This window comes from Lycium ferocissimum, unplaced genomic scaffold, assembly GCF_029784015.1.
Source record: "Lycium ferocissimum isolate CSIRO_LF1 unplaced genomic scaffold, AGI_CSIRO_Lferr_CH_V1 ctg5192, whole genome shotgun sequence".
NCBI lineage: Eukaryota > Viridiplantae > Streptophyta > Magnoliopsida > Solanales > Solanaceae > Lycium > Lycium ferocissimum.
The window spans coordinates 28,856-49,292 of NW_026725902.1; the positions used below are offsets into that span (position 1 = coordinate 28,856).

Below are 20,437 nucleotides of genomic sequence, written 5' to 3' on the forward strand. Positions count from 1 at the left end.
CAACACGTGTGGTAAGAGGCACTCAGGAGTATGCCATTCGGGCATGGATGGTCGCTTTGGGTACAGTCAGCAGGGTCACTATTTTTGGGATTTCCCCTCTGCAAGACAAAATACCGGAGGTAATGTAGCTCAGTCTACCAATTCAGCAGCTCCCCGCAATTCGAAGCGCTACAGGGCGTGCGCAAAGCAAAGTCCGGCGAATACGGCGGGGTCAAAACTGCTTGTATGCGCCGACAGCCGTCGATACGAGACTCCGAGGAGATGTTGTGCTGTATGCTCGCTTTTCACCTTCGATATTTATGCTCTTATGGACCCAGGATTCACCCTATCTTGTGTAACCCCATATATTGCTACGAAATTTGGGATAGAACCACAAAAATTGCATGAACCCTTTGAAGTATCCACTCCAGTTGGAGAATCAGCTATAGCTAGATGCATCTATAGGGGTTGTCTAGTTATGGCCTATCATCGCAGTACTATAGCAAACTTAGTAGAATTAGAGATGGTGGAATTTGATGTAATCATGGGCATAGATTGATTAGAGTCATATTATGCTTCAGTGGGTTGTAGAACCAAAATAGTGAGTTTCAATTTTTCCGATGAACTTATAGAATGAAAGGGTAATTCAGTAGCACCCAGGGATAGGTTTATTTCCTATCTCAGAGCCAGAAAGATGATTTCCAAGGGGTATATTTACCACCTAGTCTGAGTCAGGGATACATATGCCCAAACTCCAGCTGTCCAGTCAGTACCAGTTGTTAGTGAGTTTTTAGAATTGTTTCCAGAGGATCTGCCCGGAGTTCCTTGCAATATGGAGATTGACTTTGGAATTGATCTACTTCCCAGCACTAAGTCAATATCTATTCCTCCGTATAGAATGGCCCTAGCATAATTGAAGGAGTTAAAAGTGCAGTTAAAAGATCTTCTTGATAAAGGATTTATAAGGCCAAGTGTCTCACCTTGGGGCGCACCGGTCTTGTTTGTCCGAAAGAAGGATGGGTCTTTACATATGTGTATATACTATCGCTAGTTGAACAAGGTCACCATTAATAACAAGTACCCTCTCCCCAGAATCGATGATTTATTTGATCAACTTCAGGGTGCTCAGTGTTATTCCAAGATTAACCTCAGATCAGGCTACCATCAGTTAAAGGTTAAGGAAGTTGATATTCCTAAGACCGCTTTCAGAACCCGTTGTAGCGGGCGTTGGGAATTCTAAGTTTAACCGACTCACACATGCCTCATAAAAAGAGGGAGGTGTCTCGGGGAAGTACTGTTGTGAATCGTACCGGAAAAGTCGGAAAAACCTGCCAACCACTTAATGGTTCTCTAAAGGATATATTTTAGAGTCGCCACCTAATTTTTAGGAAATTAGGAAAACCAGTTCGAAAAGGGTTCATTTTAAAATAGCTATTTTACGACTATCCTAAAAGAAATCTAATCTACCAAAGTTTGGGTGTGGTTCTAGTGATCCCCCGGGGAAGGTGTTAGGCACCCCGGTATTAAGGATCCGCTCAATTTCGGTTTACCTACGGGTTCTAATAGTTTACCTTAAGATTATAAATTGTTTTGGCAAAAATTATTTAAGTCTAGATTTCCACAATAAAAGGTGTGTTATTTACATGCAAGAAATTCGTTTATAAGAAATCGTCAAAGTATTAATTTCGCTCAAAATTGAGTGTGGGTATCGGACTTGAACAACTAAGCTAATACCCGAAGGCTCTTAGCCTAGGTAAGACTCCACGTAATTCCACCCAAAAGATTTTTGGAAAAAAAGTGTTTAAGTTTATGAAAATAGTTTTAACATACTATATATACCGTAATTATTTATAATATGTTATTTATTCTGACCTATCAATCATACTCTTTATTTATCCAAATTTTAATTTTAAAAAGCAATAAATTTTTAGCAACTCCAAATTGTATGACAATCATATAAGGGTTCCAACATATTGAATTTAAAGGCACAAATATGAATTTAAATCGCATAAAGTAAAGAGTAAAGATTTTGGGCCGACCAAACCCAAATGGAGGTATTATGCAAGTTGGTCCCTCAGTCCATACGTATGCTCCATTTTACTCTGAATTGGGTTGACTCGATCTAGATGAATTGGTGGGCCTCGTTGAACCCACCAATGAATGGGGAGGTTTGCAAATAAAAGGGTATAAATACATTAGTATCTAATCTCAAGGACATAAATCAAATTTACAAGGCCAAAATTTAAATTACAACACAACTGGGCTAAGCCCATGACTAGATGGATAAAAAAGGGACAGATTATGCAAAAGGGGGACTAAACCAGTATACGGGCCCAATTGGCCTAGCTTTTGAAATCATGCCAGAAATTTTCTAAGTGTTGAGCTATGATATGCATGATATACTATGTGATATACCCTCATATGGAGAGCAAAACCCATTGAAGGGCATACCCTCCATATACAACCAATATACACTATATGCCCTTCGATATTCATTCTATACATACCTCTTTTAACTTCCCAAAGGAACTCAAAAATTTTAAATTGCTCGCATTTCTCGTGTTTAAACTGTTCAGATTTTATCAATCAATCAAGCATATGGGCCACTTAAATTCATAGATTCTCAACTAGCGAACTTAGGCAAGCACAACAAGTAGCAAACTTTGTCAAGGATAAGAGAATAACAGGCAGTTTTAAATCAAAACAAATACATATGAGGCAGTGTCGAGCACACAGTGCACACAACATATTCTAAAGGTCCATTTTCTATTTTTAAAACTCATGATTAATCTAAATAGAGCAGAGGCAAGAGTTTTCATAGTTTCAGCTTTTATGGATAGGCAATGAATCTAGTCAAGGTATCAAACCTATAAACAAACATGGTAAGGCTGAGGTCAATAGATCCCACAAACAGCAGTTTCATAAGAACAAAGCAAGAGTCTAAGTGATAAGAAAGGGGGGGGGGGGGGTAACAATAGCATTGAGGAAAGATGGGACCGGGGAGTGTCAATTAAGCCATTGAAACAAGCAGGGGAAGTGTATAAACAATATTCTCTTTTCCAGTTTAAACAACTAAGGGCAAAGCAGGTTATAGCTCAGAAAATTTCAAGTTAAAGTCAATATAAGCAAATCCTAACAGTCTAAGAAGATGCAAACAATACAGGATATGGTATAATCCAAACAAGCAGAGGAGGAGATACATGGTGCATAAATCACAGGATTAATAAAACTGTCTAGCTAAAGGAATAATTCACAAAAATACAAACCTTACGCTTAATCCCTTTTGAGCACTTTTGTTTTAATTCTCAAACACAAATTCAGAGGACACAAACTTCAAAATAACTGATTACAGATCCTTTAAACATGGGTAAATGAAAAGGAAAAGCCAGTTCCACAAATATCACCCAACAACTCCAAAAAGACAATAATTCTGACCATCATACTTAGTCTTTAAACAAGAGGTTAAGTTTCCAAAATTCCTTATACTTCCAGCCTTTTAATCAGCTTGGCAGAAAGGGCTTGACAACACATAATAGGTCTAACATGATGCTAAAAATTTACAGGAAATCAACAAATCAGACAACAAGTGACATAAACCTTCAGTACTATCTCTTACACTTGATTTATCACTTCTAAGACCATATATTAGCAGTCTCATTATCTTAAATAGAGCCCCAAAATTCACAAGTCAAATCTAGGATAGACTCAACTTTCAAAGAGGCCTTCTAAAGGACCAAAGGATGATAGAACAGTATTCGCAAAAGGTCACCAGTCCCATAAGTCACCAGCCTTTATCTTTTAGGACCTCTTGCAACCATGTAGCCTTTTAAAAAAAATGACTAGGAACACAAGATAAAAATCATAACAACAGGAAAGAAACTGGACTTCATTTAAAATTCACTTTTAAGATCCCATAGACACACTTTACAAGACATCTTAAGGAAGAGTATGTCACTTAAACAAAGAAGGAACTAGTTTTAATCAAAGTTTTAAATTTCCGAACCTATCAATCTAAATTGAGCACACAACACAACAAAACTTGTCCCTCCTTCAAGTTTAGATTTAGATAGTCTTGAAACTAACGGAAGTCACACAAACAAAACCAATTTTATCCCTGTAAAGCCACAAAAGGCACCGTTGCTAGCTTTAAATCATATGTTGGCTTTTAAATCATATAACTCACCAAACAATTATACTTCAAATTTAAACCTCATAAATGGATTCTAAACCGTCTAATGATCCTTAAGCAACTAAGTAGGACCAAAAATTGCCAAAACTCCAATAAACAGCAAAAACATCAATATGACATGAGATCTGCAAATACTACTAATGTAACAATATTCTACAAACTAAAATGAGCCTTACAGAGCTCTAAAATGTTAAAGGAAACAAACTGTGGCCTAAAACTTGTTATATCCGCATTTTCAGAGCATGAGTGTGACACGTGCTTCCTCAAAAAATTGACAATCATGTTGTTGTGACATAATTTAAACTCACGTTGATAGTGTTGTATCCCGTATTTTTGAACGTCGGATTATTTGCTGAGGTGGGACCCACACATCGAGATTTTTTTTTGGAACATCTGAAAAGTCATATGAATCACATATTTAAAGTTAAACACAACTCATGAAGGACCCTTGGGCCAAATCAAAGTCTCCTCCAAACGAATATTTTTAAGAAAATATTTTCGGGTGACCTGACTTCGAGGGGAAAAAATGGTATTATAAGTTTGGAATTTGGAAATATACCAAGAGATAGAAGTTGTAGATAATTGAAATAGATTTCCAACCATAGGTTGTGGGTCTTCATGTGACATCGGGATAAGGAGATATGGATATTTTAATGCAGAAAGGTCAAGTCAAGTGAATTCCGGCCCAACCCGATTCCAAGTCGGGTCGTGCCCATTTTCTTTGCCATTTAATGAAAAATTTCGGTCTTCTCCTTCATTTTCAGACCTCAACAAACCCAGAAAATTTCAGAGATAGAGAGAGAGAGGAGAGATAGAGAAAGAAACCAAATTTTGACCACAATCTAAGCCCCGAATCGCGAAGCTCATGGAGAGAAAAGTGTTGTACGTCGCGTCATTTTCAATTTGAGCTAAAAATCAGCTAAGAAGGAGAGGGTGGAAGTGGTTGCTGCATACTTAAGGTAAGATTAAGTACTATTTTTCATGGTTAACAAGTTGATTTAGAGTTTTAACGGATTCGAACGGAGAAACTAGCATTATAAACTCGTTTGTTGTTTTGTTGGGATTTATGGATTAAGGGGCTGTTTTAGGTGGATTAAATGGATGGAATTAGCTGAGTTATGATGTATAATAATTGTTGATATTGTTGTTGATGTTGTTGATAAGTTGTTGTTCTTGAATTGGGAGAATAAAGTGTATAAAGATATTGTATACAAAGCGTATACCGATCGTTTTGTGCCGATATTTGTGGCTGTTTTGCGATGATATTTTGAGGACTGTTTTATGATCGTTATGGACTGTTTTGTGGGCTGGAATATCGGGGGATTGGCTATAGTTGTTATTGTTATATTATGGATATACGAAAATAAAGAAGTGTATGCAAGCATTGGCATCCGAATGTATATTGCTGTTTTGGGAGTAAATTAAGAATGGATTTAAGTCTAGTTTGATATGAAATTATTGGTATTGTTGTTGTTGGTATTTTGATTGACGTTTGGCTAAGTTGGAATTTCGAGGATTGTTAAGTTTATAGGGAAAATGCTGCCCAATTTTCTCTAGAATTTACGACGCGTTCTTATAATCGATTAACTAATGTTAATATGAATTCTCCCGTGAAGGTAACGACGTGACATTGGGGGAGAGCAAGTGAACGATAACTTAGCTAAACGACAAAGGTATGTGAGGCTAGTCCTTTCTTTCTAATGGCATGAATCCTATAACATAAGTTCTTTTCCTCTTCATGAGTTCCTATTTTTCGGAAAGCTAGAAACCTAAGTCCATAAATGTCTATATAAGATAAGAGATAAGAGATATGATATGATGATGCCATATTGATAATGATGCTATTTATTTCTTACACTCACCTTATGTACTAATTCCTTCAAGGTGAGAAATGTAATGTCAATAATTGCTCCATAATGAAATCGGGGGATCACGACCTTACGTCACCCCGATAGAGTATAGTTGATCTAGAGCCTTATGCATGTACTATGATAAGATAAGTATATTATGATAAGAATATTATTACAAGTATTGTATGATGAGCATGTCATGAGCATATTACACCGCGCCTAGTTGGCCGGGCAGTCACCGCTAAGGCGGGCAGCTATACGGATACACCATGACCTTTTGGCATGGGCAGACACCACTAGTGGGCGGCATGAGATGGTACCCCGGACGCGGGAGGCCTGGACGCGGGCTAATGTTATTGATTATCATACCGTTCCGATATGGACGGGCAGCTTGCATATTATGCATATATGAGATTATGATGAGTATGAGTAAGACAGCATGCATTACTTATTTTATGATTGTCATTCAGATTCAGATGTTTCATATTGATATTCACATTATATTATCACTGTCTTTCTTCATTGTTTATGCCTCTCATACTCAGTACAATGTTCGTACTGACGTCCGTTTTCTTTGGACGCTGTGTTCACGCCCACAGGTAGACAGGGAGGTGAGCTTGGTCCCGGACCCTTAGTAGCCGTTTACGATTGAGAGCACTCCATTGTCCGGAGGTGCTTATGATTCTTATTTTGGTATATATGTATATTTTGGGCACGACGGAGTCTTGTTCCGTCTATGTTTAGTATGTCAGTAGAGGCTCGTAGATACAAATGTGGGGTCGATGGTCTCTCAAGATGTTATTATTATGTATATATTATTTTGATGGCCGAGAGGCAAATGTATATAAGTATCTATGTTTATATAAAATATGATTTTCCTACAATTCGTGTATAAAATTGGTAAAAGAGCATTAATTGAGTAAGATGAGTATTAGAGCGAGTGGTGCTCGGTGGCTAGCCCCGGGTACCCGTCGTGGCCCCTAGTTGGGTCGTGACAAAACTGATCCTTCCTCCTCATTTAAGCTTATTTGAACCTTAATACCACTATTATAGGACCAATAACATGATGAGTATCAATGAAACAGTAAAGCAGAAAAGAAAGCTTATTATCAGCACAAACACACTCAAGCCAGCATTCATACTAAGTTGTAACAGAAACAGGCTTAGAACATCAACCAAAGGACTATAACTAAGTCAAGTGCATCAAAAGAAATGAATATGAAATAAACTGGAAAAAAAATAGAATTTTACCTTTTTGTGGGGCAACCGAAAGATCAAAGCGGAGCGATTGGATCAACACTTCAAATATCAACACCAAGATTATTTAAAAAAAAAAAAAAACCAGTCTCTTCTTTGAATTCCTATGACATCTTATAGCATATTTTCGGATAATATATGTATAATGTAAGTATATTGTAGTATTTCAGAGGTATATTTGTATGTATTGTACATTGTAGGCTAGGGTACTTAGTATTGTTTTCAACTTTGGAAAAAAAAATCGAAAAATCAGAAAACCCCCTATAAGCAGCCATATGGCATGCTATTTATAGCAATCCTCTAGGGTTTAGGGGGTAAAAATCTTTTCCCTCCCGATTCCCTCTCAATTTCCCCTTCTTAAAATTCAAAAACAATTCTGATTTTTCAAAGGACAACAGGATTCCTCAACAAATTACCACAATTAGTACGATGACCAATCAGAAATGGTACACATCACACAATACTAAAAATACAGCTGAGTGTCCTCAAAAAATTAAAGCAAAAACCTGGAAAAATTCGAAATCAACAGAGTAGTACACCTAGTCAACAAATAGGACAAAATAACAACGAATTAATGATAAAATCATACAAACGGTAGGATAGAAACCCTTCCTGTACCCGAATTTGAGAGTCTCCCCATGGGGTTTTCTTCCATGTGATAGAGCACACAAGATGGCTAAGGACTCAAGGTCTCGCCCATGGCGACTCTATCATAGCATAACCCCGGGTAATATCCCAAAAATGAGTTGATCGAGCATGCAGCATAGTATTTAAAGGAAAATAAACCTGCAAATCACGAGTACGTACTCGTGATTTAGGACAAAATGCCTAAAAAATTCAGCGAGAATGGCCATGGAACCAGCCTTGGAGGCGAAACCCTAGAGGTTCGCTTTTGTCACCTGAAGAAGACGAAGGATCGATGGACTGAAAATAATAAACGAGGGGAGGAAATTTGTATTTTACAAACTTCCATTCCCCTTTTTTTTAACAAACCAATCCCCCCCCCTCCCCATCCCAATTTTAAAACTTAATTTTAAGAACCCCTCCTAATTTAGACCAATTAATAACTAAATAATACAAATAACGTAAAATCAACTAAATAGTTATTTTAGGCTAATTAAAAATTTAAAACTCGTGAATTTAGAAAATTAGTTTTAAAACGAGTCTAATATTGATATAGTTCCGGAGAACATTTAAGAGTGTGAAAAATGTTGTCAAAATTAGCGGTAATTCATACGTTATCTTGATTAACAATTTTCCCGAGCTAGACGGAGCAGGATGCGTATTTTTAAACCAATTTGTTAAAAATAAATAACTCGTAATTTCTTGTAATTGTTGATTTTATGAAAAGAATAATTAAACGTCAATTTTTGCAATTTTCTCGGGATTTTTAAATCTTTTAATCTTCTAAGGACATCCTTGCTCCGTCTTGGACTCGGGAAATATGAAAATTAAAATATACGTTCTACGCGGTGAAAATTAGGTGTCAACAATTGCCCCTTCGAAGTTCAAGGATGGCAAGGCCATCTTTGAGCTACGAATTTGACAAACCTAATTTTCACCGAATAGCAGAAACTACAGCCCTTTTTCGCAATATTTCGGAAGTATGGCCGGACCCTGACTTCTGGGCTTCCTACATATCTCAGGCTAAATGAGAATTCAGGCCGTTTGTAGTTCTGACTCTATAAGGACTGTGAGATGAAGATTTTCTTTAAGCTATCTCGGGATGTCCCAAAATAACTATAGGAATATGGCCGAGCCTCGAAACTTGAGTAGCCTACATATCCCTGGCTTTGGGAATCAGCCCAATTGTAGTTCGACTTGATAGCACGAAAGGGAATATCCCTTTACGTGGGAACCTCCTTGGCTGTTTCCGACTGAAGATCTGAGCCGGAGGCGGTTTTAAAAGGGCTTATTAGTGTTGATGTTTGAAGCGATCTTCAACCTGTGCTGTAGAAAGCTTGACTTTCGTACATGGTTTTTTGACCGGTTGCCCAAGAAAGAGTTCCGCGTATGCTCCGCATATTTTGGATCCGGCTTTTGCTCCCACCTTTGGTAGCTTCTAGCTCGTTCCCAAATGCTGAGTCCTGCGTGTTAGTCTTTTGAAAATTTTAATTTTAATGTAGTCATACCTGTGTGGCTTTTTGCCATTTTGTTGTCATTGTTGTCATCCTCTACTGTAACATTCGTCTTTTCGTAACCGCTTGTCCGTATTCTTTCTTCTCTCCTGTAAGTGTGTGTTTTTGTGTGTGTGTGTGTGTATATATATATATATATATAAAGAATAATCTACTCTGGATAATAATCATGATACTTCGACCGGCTTTTTTTTTCATCGTTGTCGGATGTTTCCATCGTTCAATGATAACTTCTGTTGGGATCTGGGTCAGGCTATACCGCATTTCTACCAACCTACACACCCCAGTCTGGTTTTCATTTTCGTAACTCGATATGTCATTCATGAAACCCATGTTTTCTCATGTGGGGCCATTTTTGTTTCTTACGACGTCCACTACCCTCGAAAATTTGGCGTCACATCATGATTGCATATCGTGATGACTGTCCAAATCTGGTATCGCTCATCCCATTATCCACATACGGTAACCGCGGTATACCAGTTGGTCTACATCACCTATAGTGAAAAATACCTAAATATAGACTGCTTATCAGAGTGCGGGATCATATTCCTTTCATGATGACCGCTAACCCTTGTGTCCAGGATTACAACATTTAGTCAGAATTTTTAAGTTAACTTCAGCACATTTAGAGGCGGAGCCTTTTCTCATGACTACCACTATCCCTAAACCATGATTACGTTAACTTGAAATAGACCGCAATAGTGACCGCAAATCTTGACGTAGGAATCACATTCTCATTTTAACGATTGCGGACATCAAGCTCGGAATTATGCTACCTATTTTTGGCTATATATATGGACGGCGACTCAGCCCCTTCATCACGTAGTCTCCTAATCCATATCGTCATTTTGAGGAATGAAGCTTACCTCGATGGCAAGACTTACACCTTCCTTTTTTTACTCCAGCGAAGAATACCCGCCCGTTGACAGGATTTACATCTTCCAAAAAGGACTGGACTCGATTGTGAGTAGCGGCATTCAGTCCCACTATCAACGCGTCATTTTAAATTTTTGAATTTTTAGCTGTCCACTCAGCCAATGTATCAAGCAAATCGAAGAAAATAAATTTGTCGAGAATTTGGAAAAAGTTGACAGAATTTTGGGTCAACTTTGGAGGGGTATATCTCCTAGTATATTAAGAGTTTTAAGGGTTTTAAAAGCCTAAAATGAAGTTCGTCGAGTCTAGTTTCCAACGCAACAATACGCTCGTCGATACAATAGCAGAGTAGAGAATTATGGACGTTACAAGTTCAGCTGACAGAGCAGAAAGGCGTGCTACAAGATCGCTACAAGAATCGACCTCGCTACACAAGACATTGCTGATGACGGCCCGAATTTGACCCTATATAAAGGGTAAAAACCCACTTTTTTCATCAGATTTTGCTAGAAAAATCCATAAATTGAAGAGAGAGAGTGAGGGAAACAAGAAGTAAGCAATTTTCAAGTGACGGAGTATTAATCGAAGCTCGGATAAACGCATAGATGTGATTCTAGTATGGTTTTGCGGTGGATTCAAGGTGGATATTGAAGATATCGCTGTTCTAACAAAAATAAGGTATGAATCTCTCCTTATTAATATTACTTTTCGTTTATTTACGAAGATAGAGTGAAGAAATGGTTGTATAATAAAGTTGTTGGTTGAGAAATGGGATAAACATCGCGTGGGGTGTTTTATGGAATATTCTGGTATTGATGATAATGTTGTTGATGTTGGTGCTGTTGTAGTTGTTGTTTTGTGGGTATTGTGATTTCGGGCTAGACATACAAACAGGGGAGGTCTTGCCCGAATTTCGCATTATAAATGGATTTATTTGAAGGACTAAGACAAGCGTATAACGATGAGTCTAACGATTGTGTGTATCCTCTTAAATGTAGACTCGCGAGCTCGGACGAATAAGTGTAGATAATTGGAGGCTGAACAGGTATGCTAAGGCTCGTCCCTTTCTTTCAAAGGCATGATTCCGATGTTATGACTTCATAAATGTTTCCATGTCTTCTTTGTTTTCAAAAGTTAGATGTTTATGACTCCAAGGCATAATTCCTTTCCTAATAATTCACAAATGTTTTCCAAAATGCTCGTATTTTCTAAACCAGAGATTTATGGCTCCGTGAGCTCTTATGATAACAACGATGAACCTGTTTTCACAATCATAATGATGATGTCAAAGATGGAAATATTTTGCTATGATGATTATGATGATGATGATTCCGTGTTTAAAGGTTTCAAGTACGATTTCAATGACGATATGAGAATGTTGAGCTATTTCTTGATTTCTCAATTTTATTCATGGATGATGACTATTTTTAAAGATTCCAAAGTATATGAATTGATGCCTTATGAGATTTATGATCCTATTCTATGTTTTCTCTTGATGTTATTCTTCATTGATAGTCTCACCTTATAATAATTGTTCCTTCAAGGTGAGACAAAGCGACGATGATTATTCCATAATATAATCGGAGGTTACCGACCTTATGTCACTCCGATAGATACATGACTTTTTTGGGCTCTCTGTACGCTCGCTTATATGATATACGTATATGTATATGATATATATATGTATATGTATATGTATATATATATGTATATGTATATGTATATATATGTATATGTATATGTATATATATATGTATATGTATATGTATATATATATATATATATATATATATATATATATATATATATATATATATATATATATATATGGGGAATATGGGAAAAAGGGCGAGGCGCTATAGACGCATGGCCACCGATCGCCTTTGTATAATATGACATGATATCATCGCAGACGCGGGATGCCCGGACGCGGGACATATGTGGTTAAATGGATCGGAGCCGATGCCTCGGCAACATGATATGTTCTATTTTATGTATATATGGCATTCGCCCTAAGAGACACTCATATGTACAGGTTACTCTTTTATCTTACGATATGCTCTATATTTCCATTCAGTTATTATTCATGCCATGTATCCCTCATATGTTATTATTCATGCATTACATACTCGGTGACATTACTCGTACCGACGTCCCTTTCTTGGACGCCGTGTTCATGCCCGCAGGATCGATAGCCGCCGGACGATTCACAGTAGGCCTCCCCTGCGCAGCGCAACCGCACGCTCTATTGATCCGAAGCTACACCTTTTTGGTATGCTACTTCGGTTATGTACATATATGGGCACGGCAGGCCTTGTCCGTCATTTCTACGCTTTGTACTCCATAGAGGTTTGTAGACAGTGATATGTAGTCGTGATGTTATGCAGCCTCGTCGGCGTGTATTTTGTTGTATAGTATATATGTGTGGCGGCAAAATCGGCTCACGCTATTATTCTCAGTGTTTATGTTTATATGTATGCATTGGTCGTGAGTTCCGTGTACGGTGTCTTTTATGTTGATTGTTCGGGAGACGAGTTTAGCACGATTCTGCATTGTATATGGGCCCAGGACAGTCAGTGAGAAGTAAATGTAAGCATAAGAGTGCTTGGCCAGCAATGGTCGGGCACTTGTTGCGGCTCATCGGTTCGGGTCGTGACAAAATTGGTATCGCAGCAAGTCGTCCCGGGATTGTCTATAGACCGTGTCCAGAGAGTCCTCGTTTATGGGTGTGAAGCCGGCCACACTTATAAACGGGAGGCTGCGGGGCATTTAGGAATCATTGACCTTTCCTTCTGTCTTAGATCGTGCGATAGAGCCAGAGTCTAGGAAAGACCACTTCTAATCCTTTCCCTGTAGGTAAGTGCATCGACGAAAGATGAAGAGATCAGCCTCAGATAGTGGGGGTGCTAAGAAGGCTCCCCGAACAAATCCAGGACCGAGCAGGAGGAGCCTCAGTTATTCTATTGAGACTGATCCCTCGGAGGACCCAACGACGATTCCTCCAGAGTTCTTGACTCCCAGGGAGGAGGACCCCCCAGAGGACAGTTATGACATAGATCCGTCCGAGTATTCATCCGGGACACGGAGGAGGAGATTCCCGAGGACGTACCACCGCTCCTGGCGAGCACTACGTTAGACCAACCTCCCCGGTGAGTGTTACGGATTACTCTGGCCTTTTATCCTAGCCATCGGTAAACCAGGAGTTACCCGGTTATTTATATCCCTTGGACTCAAATGAGAGAGATGATGAAGGCCAGCCGAGTGGATGGTGGGCAGACGATGACGAGGAGTACACTTCACCTTATAGTACACCAGATCAGACTAGAGACCGATCGGCTCCAGGTATATGAGTCCTTATTGGAATTTTCTATGTATGTGCATTTGCTGTAGATTATTATTTAATAGTGGCGAGCGGAAACCCAAAGAGGCCGATAACCGAGTATTTATAAGTAACGGCGACCAAGGTGTGTTCGCTACCATTGGGAACGGGAAATCTAGGACGGAAAGTAGTCATATATACAGATGAAAGGTGAATATTGAGAATTAAAAAGGCCAAAATAGTAATTGTGTAGTCGGAAGAGTAAGAGACCCTTTCTAATTCGGACGGAGATGCGTTACGAGAACGTTTTGGAATCTGTCAAGACTTTAAATTGCTTTAGATTATGTGGTGAAGGTCATGCGGTGAGGTGGATACGATTATACCAGCATTAACGCACCAGATTTCATCAAAGTTTCGAGGTTAAGCGTGCTGGGGTGAGAGAAATACTAAATGGGTGACCCCCTGGGAAGTGTACAAAAAGTCCTATAAATTGAGATATAAGAGGCAAATGAGAAGCTAGAGCATCCTAAGGGAGATTGGAGTATGCGGAGTGGTTGGACACCTTAAGAGGTCGCGTAGGCCGAGGTGGGCTAGACCGGTGAAGAGAATGAAGGTGCATCACAGCTCTAGAATTAGGGTGAGTTTGAATAGCGTTTGAAAATATTTTGTAAGCGAGATGGTAGTAATTATATATATATGTATGCATATGATATCCCATACATGGCTATATCAGTGGGTATGTGTATCCCGGCAACCAACGTTGCGGTATATGGAAAGCATTAATCGAACAAGGTAACGAAGTTCAAGTGACCAAAAAAAAAATGGTACAAATGTTACAAGGTAAGCTGATGCTATTTTCACTACAGGTTAAACTTGGAAAGTTCTAATACAATGATATTTGGAAAAGAAAGAAAGTGAGTAGATAGAAGGTAAGGAGATCAAAATGTCGAAAAAAGTGAAAAGTAAGAAACATGAGTGAGTGAAGCCTCCAAGAGGGACGACGGGCAAGCACGAGACTATTTGGGTAAAAATTTGAAGGTACGCATGCGAATTGGATAAAGTGTGACAGTATGGAAAAAACGAGGAATGTGTGGGGTCAGAGAATAGGCTTTGATAAGTGGGGCTAAAAGGATAGTGACCACGACGAGGAATGTGAAGTAAGAGAGAGAATGGTTAGGCCTTGCGATGATGTTAAGAGATTTCCAGCCCTTGAAAGGTATATAAAGGGATAAGTGTGTGGTCAAATTAACACGGTTGCCTCGGACATGGAGAAGCTTTCCAAAAAGATGACTTAAGAATAGAATGGATTTGCGCGTTTAAAGGAATATTTCACGAACTTTAGAGCCGATACTATAAATAACAAAAGAAGAAAGGTGCTCGAGGAGGAAGAAACCCAAGGAAGGTTAAGGATGAAAGTAGGAAAGGTATACTAATGGATTGGTCGAAGGAAGAGGAGAGCATTTAGGAGTAAAGTAACGGGAAATCTTTAACCGTGGGAATAAGAAGGATACTTTAACGAGTTGGCGGTAGGAAACCGATTACTCATCGAGGAAAGAATGAGGATGATGAGTCGACACAATTGATTAGAAAATAAATGACATGGAATAAGAATTCATGTGAAGACCGAGAGATTCGATCACAGAGGAAATGGAATGAAATGTAAGGAACGTGCACGGAAGACCACCCGGCCGTAACATCAGAGAGATACATAAAAGGTTCGATGAACGAGGATAGAGAGAGTGTAAACTGTACGAATTCTGTGCTAAGAGCAAAAGTAGCAGGACACTTGACAAACTTGTATGCACAGCTACAACACAAACGCGTAGTTAAGTAGGATTATGAGTAAGTGAGCTAAGCGGGCGAAAGGACTAGTAGGGGATGGAAGGGTATGGAAATGTTGAAAAAAAATGATGATATAGACATAAATGGAAGAAGAACTCAGGGAAAGAAGTTTTAGATATATTTTAACCAAAGTCGGGAAGAAAAATGAGGAGTAAGGTATAATCGAAGGATTCATAAAGGACATGGTGAATCTTGATGTCCCTATTAACTTGCGAGTCCGAAAAACCGTTAGTCATAAAAGACAAAGATGTGAAAAGACGGAAAAGAAGGAATCGGAATTGGATCTAACCATTATAAGTATTTCGATTGGATACAAGACTGTAACTAGCAAGAAGATAGACAAGTCAGACAATACGATGACGGAACCCCGGCCCTAAGAAGATCGTGAAGGGCGGCAGATAATTATCGAAGACGACGGTTACTCGAAGGCTATGGGCGTATAAGGACCTCCTTAATAAGGGGGGAAGAACATACTAGATTTGAAAGGAACTATGACGTTTCAAGCTCCGCAAAAGGAGATTTATTAGCTCGGGCCGAGTTCGAGGCGTATTGGCATATCGGGAAGGTAACGGAAAGAAGTAGAAACGAATTGACAATAAGGGTACCATGAGGCAGACATAGGCAGAAAGTATGGAAGATAACTCAAGAGAGCACTTTATGCCAAGATGAACTATGATATTTGTAGATAATGATATGAATCCCTCGTATCGAGCAAAACTTCCGTCGTACCTAAGTATGCAGTGACATGCCCTAAAGGGTTATGAAAAGAGCAAGAAAGGTCTCTAAGCTAAATTTACAAAGGGTGTTAGAGAGGATGACGAACCCAAATGACACTTGGGATGACAATGACAATTGTAATAAAAGGAACAACGATTGGTAGTTTGAAAAATTTTGAAGGAAAGAAAGAACGCTGCTCTTATGAATGGAAATAAAAGAGTTCACCGGATATTAGAAAATAGTTCATGGACCACTAATTATACTACACATGAAAGCATATGCTATGGAATTATATGAACCGTCAACGTAAAGCTATGCCCAACTACAATTGTAAGAAGGCCACACCGGAAAGCCAACAAGGAATAACGACTGATGAAACGATCGCCGATACAAGGAAATCGAAGATAAGTATACTTGTGTTGCAAGAGAGTCATAATAGAAGAATTGCCGTAGTTCTATGCTTCTGGGATTGTATTGATAGATGTGAGGGAAGGAAGTAAAGAAAAAGTTGTAGCAGGAGCTCAAGATGTTGCGAGCTATGAAATCGCTTGAACTCGGATTATAAGTTTGCCATAAGTGTAACCGGACCGAAGGATAATAAATGGCGAAGAAACATTACGTATATACGTATCTCGGATAATGATATAACTGGCCTTACAAAGGGACATAACCATTAGGTTCACTAGCGACACAGTTATGCTGGGTAAACATTTGGAATGTAAGGGTAAAAGAGATGGCGACAAGGATGTAAGGAATTAAGAGATCCGCTTGACTGATAACCGAAACAACAAATAAGTGCATTAGACTTATCAAGTGAGAGTCGGGCAAAGGTCAAAAATAAAGGGAGAACCCCAAAGGAAATGGTCAAAGGATATTGCGTTTGGTCGAAACAAGTTGGTGATAATGAACCCTCATAGAACAAGTAAAATAATGGCTTCCCTTAAAAAGGAGGAGAGGAATGGAGGTTACAGATAAGGAAAGAACGAAGCGATTTGAATTCGCTGCAGGACAAAGACCCTTAGTTAAGAGTTCGCTCCTAATTTATTAGCCGAACTAAGGAATCAGAGACTTTAAGGGTAAGTTGAAGGAAAGGAATCATTAAGGAAGAGATTTGTGATATTTGATACAAGTACAAGAGCTACCGTCAGCAAGCGAAAGTACAAGAAATCCAACTAAGAGCAAGAGGAGTTAAGCAAAAATTCCGGTGTTAAACTGATTGATAAATAAGGTATCGCAAGGATTAATTTGACTACTATGGAAAGCAAAGGATGTTGTGATATGACTAGTTTGAGGATATTAAAAAGGAAGGAATGAGAATGAATTAAACTCTAAGGAGACGAAGTTAGAGGATATTGGTGAGAACAAGAAATTCTAAATAGAAGTATGTATTATAAAAATGCAAACAGCAAAGGAAGAAAGATAACCTGCGTAATTCGAATAAGTTTCTGTTTTGATTGAGCAAGTGAGCAAAGTAATTACCAGAGAATGCAGGTAAGATAATGGACATTTACCTCAGAGTGAACTCTACTTTAACATTCGAGGACGAATGTTTTTGAATGGGGGGAGAATGCTACACCCCATAGTTTCATACGTGGAAATTTATAGGTATTGGACGTTCTAAGTATAGATACTGGAGTTCCCTTCAAGGATGTATGATATACGAAGTAATCCTATAGTCATGAAGGTTTACGTTCATATAATAAGCTATGGGAAACTCCGGGACCAAGCAAATCGAAGAAAATAAATTTGTCGAGAATTTGAAAAAAGTTGACAGAATTTTGGATAGAATTTTGGGTCAAATTTGGAGGGGCATATCTCCTAGTATATTAAGAGTTTTAAGGGTTTCAAAAGCCTAAAATGAATTTCGTCGAGTCTAGTTTCCAACGCAACAAACCGCTCATCGATACAATATCGGAGTAGAAAATTATGGACGTTACAAGTTCAGCTGACAGAGCAGAAACGCGTGCTACAGTTCTACTACAGTGACCCGGCCCAAATTTGACCCTATATAAAGGGTAAAAACCCCCTTTTTCCATCTGATTTTGCTAGAAAAATTCAGAAATTGAAGAGAGAGAGTGAGGGAAAAAAGAAGTAAGCAATTTTCAAGTGACGGAGTATTAATCGAAGCTCGAATAAACGCATACGTGATTCTAGTACTTTTCTTTATTGGAGTCAAGGTGGATATTGAAGATATCCTTTGTTCTAACAAAAATAAGGTATGAATCTCTCCTTATTAATATTACTTTTGATTTATTTACGAAGATAGAGTGATGAAATGGTTGTATAATAAAGTTGTTGGTTGAGAAATGGGATAAACATCGCGTGGGGTGTTTTATGGAATATTCTGGTATTGATGATGATGTTGTTGATATTGGTGCTGTTGTAGTTGTTGTTTTGTGGGTATTGTGATTTTGGGCTAGACATATAAACGGGGGGAGGTCCTGAATTTCAGAGATTATAAATGGATTTATTTGAAGGACTAAGACAAGTGTATAACGATGATTATAACGATTGTGTAAATCCTCTTAAATGTAGACTCGCGAGCTCGAACGAATAAGTGTAGATAATTGGAGGCTGAAAAGGTATGCTAAGGCTCGTCCCTTTCTTTCAAAGGCATGATTCCGATGTTATGACTTCATAAATGTTTCCATATCTTCCTTGTTTTCAAAAGTTAGATGTTTATGACTCCAAGGCATAATTCCTTTCCTAATAATTCACAAATGTTTTCCAAAATGTTCGTATTTTCTAAACCAGAGATTTATGGCTCCGTGAGCTCTTATGATAACAACGATGAACCTGTTTTCACAATCATAATGATGATGTCAAAGATGGGAATACTTTCCTATGATGATTATGATGATGATGATGATTCCGTGTTTAAAGGTTTCAAGTTTACGATTTTAATGACGATATGAGAATGTTGAGCTATTTCTTGAATTTTCAATTTTATTCATGGATGATGACTATTTTTAAAGATTCCAAAGTATATGAATTGATGCCTTATGAGATTTATGATCCTATTCTATGTTCTTGATGTTATTCTTCATTGATAGTCTCACCTTATAATAATTGTTCCTTAAAGGTGAGACAAACCGACGATGATTATTCCATAATAGAATCAGAGGTTACCGACCTTACATCACTCCGATAGATACATGACTTTCCTTGGGCTCTCATGCATGCTGCTTATATGATATATGTATATGTATATATATGTATATGGAGAATATGGGAAAACGGGCGAGGCGCTATAGACGCATGGCCACCTGATCAGTGGATATAATCTGACATGATATCATCCTGGACGCGGGACATATGTGGTTAAATGGATCGGAGCTGACGCCTCGACAACATGATATGTTCTATTTTATGTATACATGAACAAGAAATGTTTTTCAAAAGCTAAGCATGCATGCATGACATCCGCCCCAAGAGGCACTCATACGTACGTGTTACTCTTTTTTATCTTACGATATGCTCTATATTTCCATTCGCTATTATTCATGCTATGTATCCCTCATATGTTATTATTCATGCCTTACATACTCGGTACATTACTCATACTGACGTCCCTTCTTGTGGACGCTGCGTTCATGCCCGCGGCAGATCGCATAGCCGCCGGACGATTCACGGCGGCAGGGCCTCCCTCGGCCGGTCGGTATGCTCCATTGATCCCAGCACACTCCTTTTGGTATGCTATTCGGTTATGTACATATATGGGTACGACAGGGCCTTGTCCTGTCATTTCTACGGTTTGTACTCCATAGAGGTCTGTAGACAGTGATATGTAGTCGTGATATTATGCAGCCTCGTCGGCGTGTATTTTGTTGTACATAAAGATATATGTGTGGCGGCCAAATCGGCTCACGCTGTTATTCTCAGTGTTTATGTTTATATGTATGCGTTGGCCTTGTGTTTTAGGTACGATGTCTTTTATGTGATTGTTCGGGAGATAGTTTAGCACGATTCTGCATCGTATATGGGCCCGTGACAGTCAACAGAAGTAAACGCAAGCATGTGAGTGCTTGGCCGCAATGGTCGGGCACTTGTGCGGCCCATCGGCTTGGGTCGTGACAATCGCCTCGTCCGTCAAACTCTCAATTATCTTCCGATCATACTCTATCCGTGATTGATGATCCATTTCTTCCTTTGCCTGTCATTTCATTTAACTTGGATTGCATTCGGGCAGCTTCCCATTCCGAGAAATTTGTACGTATATGGTTCCGGAGTGGCAAGCACAAGAATCCCTACCTAAGTCACCGTAGTAATT

The 20,437-nt window shown here is 38.7% G+C and overlaps 1 long non-coding RNA gene across 1 annotated transcript; it reads left to right on the top strand.

The window, feature by feature from the left end:
* Positions 1-4,908: 4,908 nt before the first annotated feature.
* Positions 4,909-7,009, top strand: LOC132044778 (uncharacterized). Its single transcript, XR_009412273.1, has 3 exons — positions 4,909-5,127; positions 5,785-5,841; positions 6,618-7,009. It is a non-coding gene; the product is annotated as an uncharacterized LOC132044778 (long non-coding RNA).
* Positions 7,010-20,437: the final 13,428 nt, after the last annotated feature.